The sequence below is a fragment of the Crocodylus porosus genome, unplaced genomic scaffold (assembly GCF_001723895.1).
Source record: "Crocodylus porosus isolate Cpor-Errol unplaced genomic scaffold, CroPor_comp1, whole genome shotgun sequence".
NCBI classification, from domain to species: Eukaryota; Metazoa; Chordata; order Crocodylia; family Crocodylidae; genus Crocodylus; species Crocodylus porosus.
Window position 1 is genome coordinate 10,886,876 of NW_017728927.1, and position 11,249 is coordinate 10,898,124.

The window sequence follows — 11,249 nt, forward strand, 5'->3', positions numbered from 1 at the left end:
CCCTCGGGCGCTCTGCGGGCCCCGGTGCGCCCCCGTGCCTGAGGCCCTGGGCAAGCCGCATCCCCGTGCTGCAGTGCCCCGGCCGCGGTCGTTAGAAAAGGTCTGCCCATGGTTGGGCATCCCCTGGTTTTTGTCGGGCAAATCTGCGCCGCCTTGTGCCGTCGGTAAAGCGGCGGCGTAACCTCGTGTCCGAGCGGCACTGGCGCGGAGGCTTGGCCAGACGAGGGTCCCTGCCCCGGGCTGCAGGCTGCACTGGCTGCGGTGCCAGGTCCGGCTTTTGCGCCACGGGCAGCACGAGCCTGGAGTGAGGCTGGCACGCGCCGTGTGCGAAGCATGGGCTCTCGCACACAGGCCCCGCTCAGCCTAAGCCCGTGCCAGGCTGCAGGGGACCCCGCCTGGGGCGGGAGCAGACTACATGACCTCTCGGGGTCCCTTCTTGTCATATCTGCTGCGATTGCGCGGGAGACTCTGCGGAGCCTCAGCTTGTGCCGTTTCCTCGGGCGTCTTCCATCAGCGGAGGCGAGTGCGAGTTTCGCTCTTGCCTGTGGAAGCGGCTCAGACAGGTTACTCCTCGGCCCCAGACGCCAGCAACGCACCCGAGGGTTAAAGCCACCTCGCTCCCAGCTCAGCGGGCACGCGCTGTTCCCGCTGCAGGCAAAGGACCTGAGGAACTGGGAGCCAGGCCCCTTACAGGTGCGGCTCAGAGCCAGGACCGGTGGGGCAAATTCTGCTCCAACTGAGGCCGCCTTCCGGCAGCTGTTGCGGTCCCTTGCCAGCAGCCTGGGCGCTGACTGTTACTGCAAATGTATGACCAAGTATCTCAAAGCAGCTTGAGCAGAGGGAGGGTGGGTGCGCAAGTAGGTGGGTAGATACGTCTTGATTTCCTCTCCTCGTTTGACTTCCCCGCTGGTCTCACCTGGACACAATGTGTCGCTGTTGGGACCCTGCCGGGTGCAGCGGGGCTGAGGCTCTGGCTGGTGGGAGCAGAGCATTCGCCTCGCCCAGCTTTGGTGCAGAGAGCCCCCCTAATCTCTACCCGCGCGCATGAACGATAATGACTCAGACTCATTCACAAAGCTCAGGTGTGTCAGCCGATACCGCCGGAAGCTGGGCCTGGATTTCGAGGCTGTAACGGCATCAGGAGCCGGGGGACTTGCGTCCAGGCTGTGGTTTCCTTGCAAACAACGTGTTGTGCTTTGCGGCTACCCCCTGGCCACGGCTGACCTGGGAAGGACTGGACAAGTCTAATGCAATTTTTGTGCCGTTTGCTTATTGGTTTATTTAGGGTCAAAGAAACCACGAGAGTCCGTTCAGTCTTCTGACGGCAGAGGAGCGACAGGGCCCTGAGTGCTGTGAAACCCACCAGCTTTGGCACCAAAACCCGCCTTTGGCCACAGTCATCGCAATGCACGGAGAACCCGTTCGGCTGTACATAGCAGGGGTCTGAAGTCCCAGGGGCCAGCTGTCGAGGGGGAACGGGGCCAAATATCCTAGCCAGTTCAGTAGGTGTGCTGATGCCCTTGCTCGCCATCTGTATTGCGTGTGTGTCAATATAATTAGCTAGATTAACATTAGCATTCCTGCATGGGAAGACTTCCATGGGAGCAGCTGAGCCCTGGGGCAGGGAGGGGGCTTCTCCCAGAAAGCAGCTGCCCTCCTCTCTCGTGTGGACCCGGCCGCGGGAGCGCTCTCCCCTCGGGTCTGCCCTGTGGCGCGCTGTCCCTGGGCCTGGGCGGGTCGGGCGTTGGGAGTCGGTTCGGCAGCTGCACACCTCCGCGCAGGCTCCTGCTCTCCTCTGAGAGACTGGCAGGGCACCAGGAGCAGCCTCTGGGCAGTTTGCCCAGGCCCATAAAGCATCCCTCGGAGCGCTGCTGCCACACACCCTACGATCCCTGTAACCGAATGATTGCTGTTGCCTGTCAGCACACCCCTGGCCAGCCAAGCAGGGCAGGGGGCAGCCCATGCCAGCCCGTCTCTTCAGGCTGCAAGCAAAGGGTCCAGGTAGTTTAAATCCAGCTGTCCCACCCCTCCCCTGGCATTCCCAGCAGACTCTCCCCTGCCTCGTCTCTGCTTAGGGGGCGCAGGGCTGCCCTCTCCCAGGGGCTTGTTGGGAGCTGTCACGGGGAGGGACATCACTGCTGAGCCTCCCAGCCAGGGCTCCCCTAAATACGTTCAGTGTCACGTGTCACATCCCATCCTCGCCTCATCCTGGCCCGCTCGCGTCAGCGCGGTGCTCCCTGCCTCATCCCCGCTCCTTTCTGCCTGCCCCCTCCAGCCTGGTCTCACTCCAGGGCTCCTGTACCCCGGTCACCACCTCGCTAAGCTCCTTTCCTGCAGGATTGAATACAAAGGCACCCAGAGCAGGAAGGGCCGGGTTGGGTCACCAGGGTTGGGACCACAGTCTCCACTTACCTCCTTGCAGCACTGGCATTAGGGTCCCTGGCCCCTAATCTCTGGCTGGGGTAGGGGCCAGGTTGCATCTAGCACAGGGCAGGGTGGACAAGGTGGTCACTTCTCCCCTAGGCTGCTGGAGAGATGTCCCCTAGCTGCTGTAGGCTGTGGGAGCGGGTCTCCCAGGCTGGCTGGGGAGTCTTTGAGACACGAGTGCCCTTTGCCTCTTGAGCAGGAGATTGTCACTCCAGTCCTAGCCTCCTCCACAGCCCCGTCCAGATCCCAGGTTGGGCCTGGACGTGCAAGGACTGGAGGTGCTGGTGAGAGGCAAGCAGCAGTGGGCACAGGGGTCTGCTCAGCTTCCCCGCTACCCCATGGCAGCTGGCGTGGGCAGAGCACGGGCATCCCTCGCTGCCCCCGTGCACACAGAGAGGCGCGTTTGCAGCTGTCCCAGGAGGAGCCTTTGCGTTGGGTCGTGGGATCAAGAGAAATGTTCGCCGGTCTTTCCGTGACCTCTTGAGTCCTCTGTGCCCCGAGCCAGCGGACGGACCGCGTTGGGGGCAGGGACACAGGCCCGTGGGCTGAACTGCCTCGTGTTGCACGGCGAGCTGGTGGCTGCAGGGATCTTTAGCTTTCCCATCCCCCTGCCCCGCACCCCCTCCACTGCCAGAGCCCAGCTGCACGGCTCTTTCCGCTCCAGCTCCTGGGTTGTTTACATCAGCTGCATTTTCAGGGGGCTTCGCCGGGCCCTAAAGGCCGTCGCCACTACCGAGTGGCTGGGAAGAGGCACGTCCATCCTGCCCGCCCCTCCCTGCCGCGAGATCTCCATCTCACTGCAGCGCGAGGGCTTCCTGTCCTGCTGCATGCCTGCATGGCTCGCGTGGCAGGCAGGGGCTGCAAGCAGAGCTGACAGGCGAGGGGAGGGGGCAGCAGGGCATGAGGCTCATGCGATCTGGAACTCGCTCAGGCCGACCAAGAGGAAGGCACAAAATCCCTGCGTCAGGCGGCCTGCTGCACAGTGCCAGGGACCAGAGCTGAAGGTGAGGGATGCCCAGGCAAATGGTGCCACGGGAGTGTCAGCATCCCTGCGGACCACGTGGGACCTGCTTCCCTGGCCCCACAGTCTGTCTCCAGGCTTTCAGCCTCAGCCCTGTGCCAGGGAGCCCGTCTCACGCAAGACCTGCGTTTGTGGAGACTTTTGCACGGGCTTGTTTCCAAGGCTAGGAAATCAAGGGAAAGACGCGTTTTCCGACCGCTGTCAGTCATCAGCCCACGTCCCATCTGAGCAGAGGGGGGCAGGCAGCTTGCGTCTTCTCTGTAATTCAGTGCGACCCCAGGGGGACGTTTAGCTCTGTGTGTGTGTGTGTGCGTGCGCGCGCGCACATGTGTGCGTGTACTGGTCAACCAATAGGGCAGGTGCCCAGTGGGAGAGGCAGTTCAGCCAAGCCCACTGCTGTCCCTTGATCAGGCATTATGACACCCAGGGGAGCCAGGGAAGCAGTCTTATCCCCATGTTGTAGGTGGAGGGACTGAGGCACTGGGGGGTGCTAAATGAATTGCATAAGAACATGCAGGAAATCAGTGGCAGGGGAAGAGCTGCACTGGCTCTGACCTGTAGGCTTGTCTGCATGTCACGGAGGTTGGCAGTGAGGCACCAGCGGGGACTAAGCAGTGCAAGATCCCAAATGCAGCTGAGGCCTGGGCATGGGCTCCTTCACTGACTGCGTTTCCTCATCCTGGTTCTGCACTAGGTGCTGCTCGTGCCATGCGGGTGCAGGGCAGCCATGGCAGCCTCTGCTGATGGCCCCAGCAGCATTGTCCAGGCCATCGCATCTGCGTGCTGGAAGGTAATGCGCTGGGTCCCACGAGGCAACTTGCTCTACACTTGCCAGCCACCCTGGGCTAACTGAAATAGTATTGGCTTGAGCGAGAGAGGCACAAACAGACCAGCAAACCCCAGCAAACGCTAGCCTGGGCACATGAGCGCCGGGAGGAAGGACTTGGAGCTGCAGGCTGTGCCCCAGGGCCTCCGGGTGTGTAGCCCCCAGAGCCGTGAGGACTCAGCCAGCCCCTCCAGTCCCAGGCAGGCAGCCCAGAGGGTGGAGAGAGCCGCCTGCCCTGCAGACTCGCTTTGCGGCTAGGGGACCCTGGACCAGTCACTGACTCATCGCCAGCAGCCCTGCTTCCCTGCTACCGCCTGATCCGGCACCATCGCTCTGCACCACAACTCTTTCCTCTGTCAAGGGTGCGATTCCTTTCTGAGCTAATTATGCTCATTGCCATGGTTACCAGCCTTGTTGCCTCTCTGCCTCCCTTCTGCCCTGAGTACCCTCTCAGGTGTCAGACCTCATGCCTGGCCCTCTCCTGGGGTGCAGGTCTCCCTCTCTCTGGCCAGGCCTCAGACCTACAGCACCCGAGCATCCACTGTGCTAACTCGGCAGGTCCAAATGTGGTCGGATGCCTGCTGTTCCCTGCTTCTGCAGCCTGTGGCCCGCGCTTCCCAGATTTGCCTTCTTCCCCTATTTCAGAGATGGTCCCTTTGATCCTGGCAGAGCTCTCCTGTTCTGTGACCAAGGGGTTTTTCCTGTCCTGGTTTTGAACCAGTTGCACAGGGTGGCTGGAGAGAAGGCAGGCTGATCAAGGATAGCCGGTCTGGTGTTATCATTTCACAGCTCTCCCCTCACTGCTGAGACATGGTATTTTAAATCATCCTCTTCCTTCCTGCCTGTTTCCTAGCTAGAGCCACATTGCCCTCAGATGCTGTGCTATGCTGGCTGTCTCGGACCGATATAGAGTCCAGTTCCTGGCTCTGAACTTCCACCTGCAGTTCTGGCCCTGGCTCAGAGCAACTTCAGAGAGGAACCGATCTCCCCCTCCATTTGGGATGGGTCTGAAATCTTGGCTGGAGCTGATGAAACCTGGACCCACAATGTCAGAAATGAGCCCAAACCAGCCTGACTCTACATTACATACATTACATATGTTATGCAATTAACTGGTGAATTGCGCAATAAATTTAGACCGGCCACACGTGCAAAGTAATTATCACATCATAAAAACATCTATAAAAAGAGCCAACCAGCTAGAAAGTTAGTGCTTAAAAATGTAGAGCAACTTTACAGCTGGTTTCTACCCAGCGTTCGTTTGAATGTGGGGCAGGGCCCTGAATTCCTGCCTGGCCCCGTTCCTGATTTACCTTCAAACCCAAGCCACACCATACATCCAGTCTAATCTGGGCAAGCATCGTGTGCGTGCGATCTCTGTAATAATCCCCAGGTAGGCTCCCAAAGCCTGCACGTGTTTCTGTGGCCCAGGGAGTTTTGATACAGCCACACACCTCAGGGCTCAGCAACAAGGGTAAACAACAGCTTAAAAATGCCTGATCCAGTCTGACCTGCTAGAAAGGCCTTGGAAATGGTGCGGTGTCACTGCTCTTTGTTCCTGTAACTCTGCTTAGCTTTGATTTAAGACATGATGTTTCCAGGACAGCTTCCAGCCAAGAGGCACTTAGCAGAGCTCCTGCTGGCTCAGCAGAGGCAGAACGGCGGGGCTCACGGCAGAGCGGCTGCTAAGGACCAGGATGGTGCCCTTCTCCCTGCACGGAGGTACTGAAGCAGGAGGCTCAAGGGATATGGTCTGCCTGATCCCAGCATCAACTCAGGCTGCTTCTAGAATAAGACTAATGGATTCGGGCCACGGGACCAGCACAGAGCTCGACATCCGGCCGCTGGTTGTCAGGTTCTGGTTACAGCAGTCGTAGTGCCCAGCACGGGGGCCAGCTGATCTGAAGCCGTACCCGTGTTTGCAGGTGACGGTGAGACATGCAGAGGGGGGACAGCTGACCGCGGGGTGGGGGCTGTGTTTTACAGCCACGTTCCTCAGGCCAGAGGTTACACTACAAGGTCCCCCCCAGTTCTCTCCATGATTATCCAAGAGACATGGGCCAGATGCTGAGTAACATCAATATAAATCTGAAGTCACACCGCTGACTTTGGACTGCACCGGAGTCAGTGGAGCTAGCCCTCCCAGCACAGTGGGGCAAGGCAGGGCTGTTTTAGTTGCCGGTGAGGGAGCATTTGATGCCTTATGTGAGCATTTGCCTTGCACTGTGTGACCCCCGCACCTTCCCCCAGAAAGAGCCAGCTCTGCAAGGAGAACTTAGCCTTCCCTGAGGTCACCCCTCCATGGCCTCTCCTTGCCACACAGCCTCTTTTTAGAGCAGGGCTTCATAAAGCCCCTCCTGATGCAGGATCACGTGGGGCTGCAGCTTACAATGGAGGCTCTTGATGCTTAAGAAATGCTTCTGTGCCTGGGAGCAAAGCGTGGTGCACGGGAAATGCAAGGAATACACCCTTCTGCTGGGGGGACCCAGGCCTGCCTGCAGGCCCTGGAGCTTAGCCGTACCTCTCAGGCAGCCAGACCAGGTGGAGCCGTTCAGCAGATCCAGGCAGGGCTGGTCCGTCCTTAGTGTTAAGCATCAGAGCTGACCCCATCTGACGTGTCATCTGTTTTTATGGTGCAGCTGGCTCTCAGCGCAGGCGTCCACCGTTCTTTACAGCCACGTCCTTCTTGAGATGGGCGCAAGCTGCCCAGAGGCTGAGCGAGGCGGCCTCCTTCCTGGCACAGCCGTGCGAGGGGCTGTCTGGGAACCTGGTAACACACGGGCAGCTGGTTCAGGCACCAGAGGGGAGTTGCTGGCTGCTCGTGTCTGCCCACCTGTTGGCAGAGGCAACAGCGTGTCCTGGCGGCACAGCGAACCGGGAGCTCGGTGGGAGCGGGTTGTTCATCTCTAACCCCTGGGGAATGGGTACATGGCCGGGGTGAATGTGTGGCGAGGTAGAGGCTTGCACGCAGTAGGGTGCGCGGGCTGCAGGGTGCAGACAGATCTGGCGCTGGCGTGCTGGAGGGGGCCTGGCTGACATCTCCCCTAGCTCCTTGCAGCCCTCCTAACACTTGGCAGCAGGGGCTCGAGGGGCCGGGGGCTGCCTCGTTCACTAGGGCTGGGGAGGGGGATCATTTCACTAGGCCTGCCTCAAAGCTCCTTCCATCCTCTGCTGCTCCAGGAGATCAAAAGCACCGTTTGGCCCTGTGATTGCTGTGGATGTGGCGGGGGGGAGGAACGCAGGAAGCAGTTTGCTTGATGGCACTAAATTTATTTTGGTCTGCCAAGAGCAGGAGGCCCAGAGGCATCTGCAGGCTGACTCCCCCCACGGGAACACCCAGCGAGTGCACATTGCCCTCCTCCTGCACGGGGCCGCCTGCGCCCAGGGCCCGTTCCCTGGGTCCAGTCTGACTGTGCTCAGCCCTGGAGCTGGGGGTGGAGGTGGGGAACGGCGGGGAACATCCTTCCCTTTCCCAGATGGGATTTGGACCTTAGGCTAAACACAGAGCAGCCTAATAGTGGTTCTGGCTGGGGTGGTTGTCTGGGGACTGGGAAGATCTGAGCAATGAACAGGCGCTGACTCAAAGGACAGGTTTTGGCCCCTAGGTGCGGCTCAGCCTGGCCCCCATCTCTGCACAGAAAGCTGTAGCAAGAAGCAGCCCTCGAGTATTAGAGACGAGGATAATGATGCACCATGACATCACTAATTGCGGGGCCTCCTCGCCTTGGTTACTGTGCCCAGGATGGTTTCCTCATCCCAAAAAGGCCATAGCAGAGGCAGAACAGCTCTTGGGGGAGCGAGGGAAGCGAGTCAGGGCTGTGGAGGACCATGTCAGCGACTTCCTTACACGGCGGGATCCAGAAGTGCAGGGCTAATGGTCTTGGACAGGGATGAGCACTGCAGCAGTGTAAGGGCAGCCCAAGGATGATGGGGGAAGGTGTCTGGTGGTTCCTGTTTATTCCTGCCCTTCATCTTAGGACATTAAAGGGAGGAGCTACTGCAAGGCATGGGTATTTCAACCCCCACCCCCCACAGTTAACCTGCAAAACTCACTGCAGCAGAGGATGAGTAGGGGCAAGGGCCTTCATGAGGTCAGCAAATGGACTAGACACTTCAGGCACACAAGCAGCAATGCCCAGGGCACAGGCAGGATGCAGGTACACCTGCCATTCGGGGCAGTACCTGGGTGCTCCAGGCATTGGCCCCGTTAGAACATGTACCGTTATCATGAAGGGCTAATGAAGTCTGCAAGAGGCCCTGATCGATGGAGCCAAATCACAGTGCCAGGACCCTTGCGGTACCGAGGCATGTGCCCACGGTGCTGCTTTCTGGAAGCCCCTAGGTAGAAAGAGCCAGGTCCTCCAATGGAGGTTGGTGTCTAACTCCCCTTGGCTTAGGCACCTAAATACCTATGAGGATCTGGGCCGCAGGCTCTGGTTCCCTTCGACTGCAGCCCTGGCAGGGCAGGCCCCAGCGTGGAGTGCAGAGCCTCATGCTAATGGCCAGCGAGTTCCCACAAAGGGCTCCTCAGCGGAGAGACCTTTGTCTGCTCGCCTTGTGGCTGAAAGGCCTGGGAGAGAGAACACAAGCCCAAGTGTCTGCCCAGACAATGCCCTATTCAACCTCCGCCAGGCCCGTGCTCTGCGAGATAAATCAACAGAGCAGCTTCTTCACCCACCACGTCCCGGCTGAGACCCGCACAGGCTTCCCTGTGCTGCACCTCCAGCAGGAGACGGGGCACCGGTGCCCATGGGCAGCCCCGTGGCTGAGGTCTGCGGCCCCTTAGCCCTCTGTCTCCTGGGGTCTGAGGGCATTGTGGTGTAGTGCAGAGTCTGCCCAGGTAGAAGATGAGATCGGGCCATCCTGAGAAGGGCCAGGGAGTCCCTGAAATCCCCCCGAGACTCTGCTGCTCTCAGTGTGGAGGTGGCCAGATCCAGGGGTGATGGGCAGCAAGGCCAAGCCTGCAGAGAGAGAGCTCCGGGGATGCTTTTACTTGCTGGCAGAGGAGACCCCGTGATCCACCAGGTGGTTTTCGCCCCAGGTGTTTTGTGTACCTGGCAGGGGAGATCCCTTTCTTCTCAGCCTTGAATGACTTGGCGTAGAGAGAGGGTGAAGGCCTGTCCCTTGCATGGCAGGCTGGCCGACCCCTGGGAGAGTCTCCAAATGCCTCCCAATGCCAGGAGCTTGGTTACACAACTTATGGCAACGGGGGATTGCTCTCAGGGTTTCCCTCTACCTTGCTCCTATGTCCCTTTGGCTAGGGCTAAGCGAGACTAGGGGGTATCTGCACCCCAAGACCTCCAGTCTCGGGGCTTGCACATCAGATGCTTGCTATGGTTTGGGGAGTATCTGAAGCCGCAGGGAGGGAGGGAGGTGACTTGCCACTGGTAGCACCACGCAGTCTTGACTGAGCGAGCTCTGCTCAGCCAAGAGAATTCAGAGCTGATCTGGTCCAAGACACCAAATTTAAAAAAAACCGAAATTGCTGGAGAGCCTAGAGTTACACCCAGCTCGTCTCCTGGAGGCAGCGGGGGGCCGCAGCTGGTTTTTTTATCCCCTCCCTCGGGGGAGCCTGTTCTGCGCAGCATCCCACGGAGGCCGCCGCAGGCACAGCTACACCCCGGGGCTGTCATTAGAGAAGCCCAGCAAGTGGGTAGGAACAGCAGCAATAAAACATCCCTGTCCTTCTTTGCCTAGGAAAATGCACCCCCACGTCAGACAAGGGGCACCCAGGGGCGGCTGCGATCCCTCTCACCTCTCTGGGGCTGAACGTGGGGACAGAGGGCCCCTCTTCCCCCAGGGAGATTTTCCGCCTCATTGCTATGCAGATCCCTGCAGCAAGTGGCTCCCCCTTATCTCCGGTTCCAGCTGGAGGGCTCCATTGTCACCGCTGAAAGGAATCCATTTGTTAGAGGTAAAGCCAGGGCCAGTCAGGTTCTGCCTCACCTCCCTCCCACGCTCTCCCCTTTCCTTCAGCCCAGCCCCTCCAAATGGCTCCCAGGACAGGAGCACAGCACTATTCAGCCCTGCCAGCATGTCAGGGCAGGGAGCTGTGGGTCTCCTCGTCGCCTTCTGATCTCCCCAGAGGTTTGTTTCCCTTTTCCGTACGTGTTTTGATGTGCAAAAGTACGTGGCACAGAACACGTGTACATGCCAAGGGCATGAAACGTGCTTGTGCACATGCACACACGCTGGGGCCCAGGGAGCTGTGGGTCATGTAGAGGTACTTACAAACTAAACTCTTGGACATGCAGCTGCCTGGAGGCACCAAGCTGAAATACAACCTGACCTGAACCCCACAAATACCCAAGCCCACTGCCATGCATGTGTGAGCACAGGGCTTGGAGCCGGCTGGCTTCTCTTCCAAGCTCTGCTGCAGTAAGACACTTAGTAATGCTTTGCCTTGGTTTTCCCAGCTGGGAAATGGGGATGTTGCTGTTACGAGGCTGCATCCATGCCTGTCTGGAAAGTACGCTGGGGGCGAGGGGGATTTTCACCCATGCACACATATGCACAAGCAAGGATAGGAGCCCAGGCATAAGTAAGCACAGCCCCGGCCCCAGGCGCTCGCTGGCGCTTAGAGTGCTGCATTGTTCTCCCAAGCAGCAACTGTGCACGTGGCTGAATGGCTTTGTTATGTTATGCGAACCTTGGCTAAGCCCCGACAGGATGGGACGGCTATAGGGGGAAAGCAGGGCTAGCTGCATTGCAAACCCAGCTGTTGCGACTGAACAAAGGGCTTTTGTAGTCAAATTCGGAGTGGTGTGAATGATGTCCCAGAGTGACTCCGTATCCCCCAGAGTCTTTCTAGCCGTTGATGGGCGGTGGTACGGTCTCCGTAAAACTCCCCTGTACAGCAGCCAGAGGCATTGGGCCCTCCATGCCCCGGACTTGCGGGGTTCCCAGGCACCTCTTCAGGGAGGGGCGCGTAGGAAGCGGGACTGCCTCTCCCACAGGAAATCAGCATCATGCTCC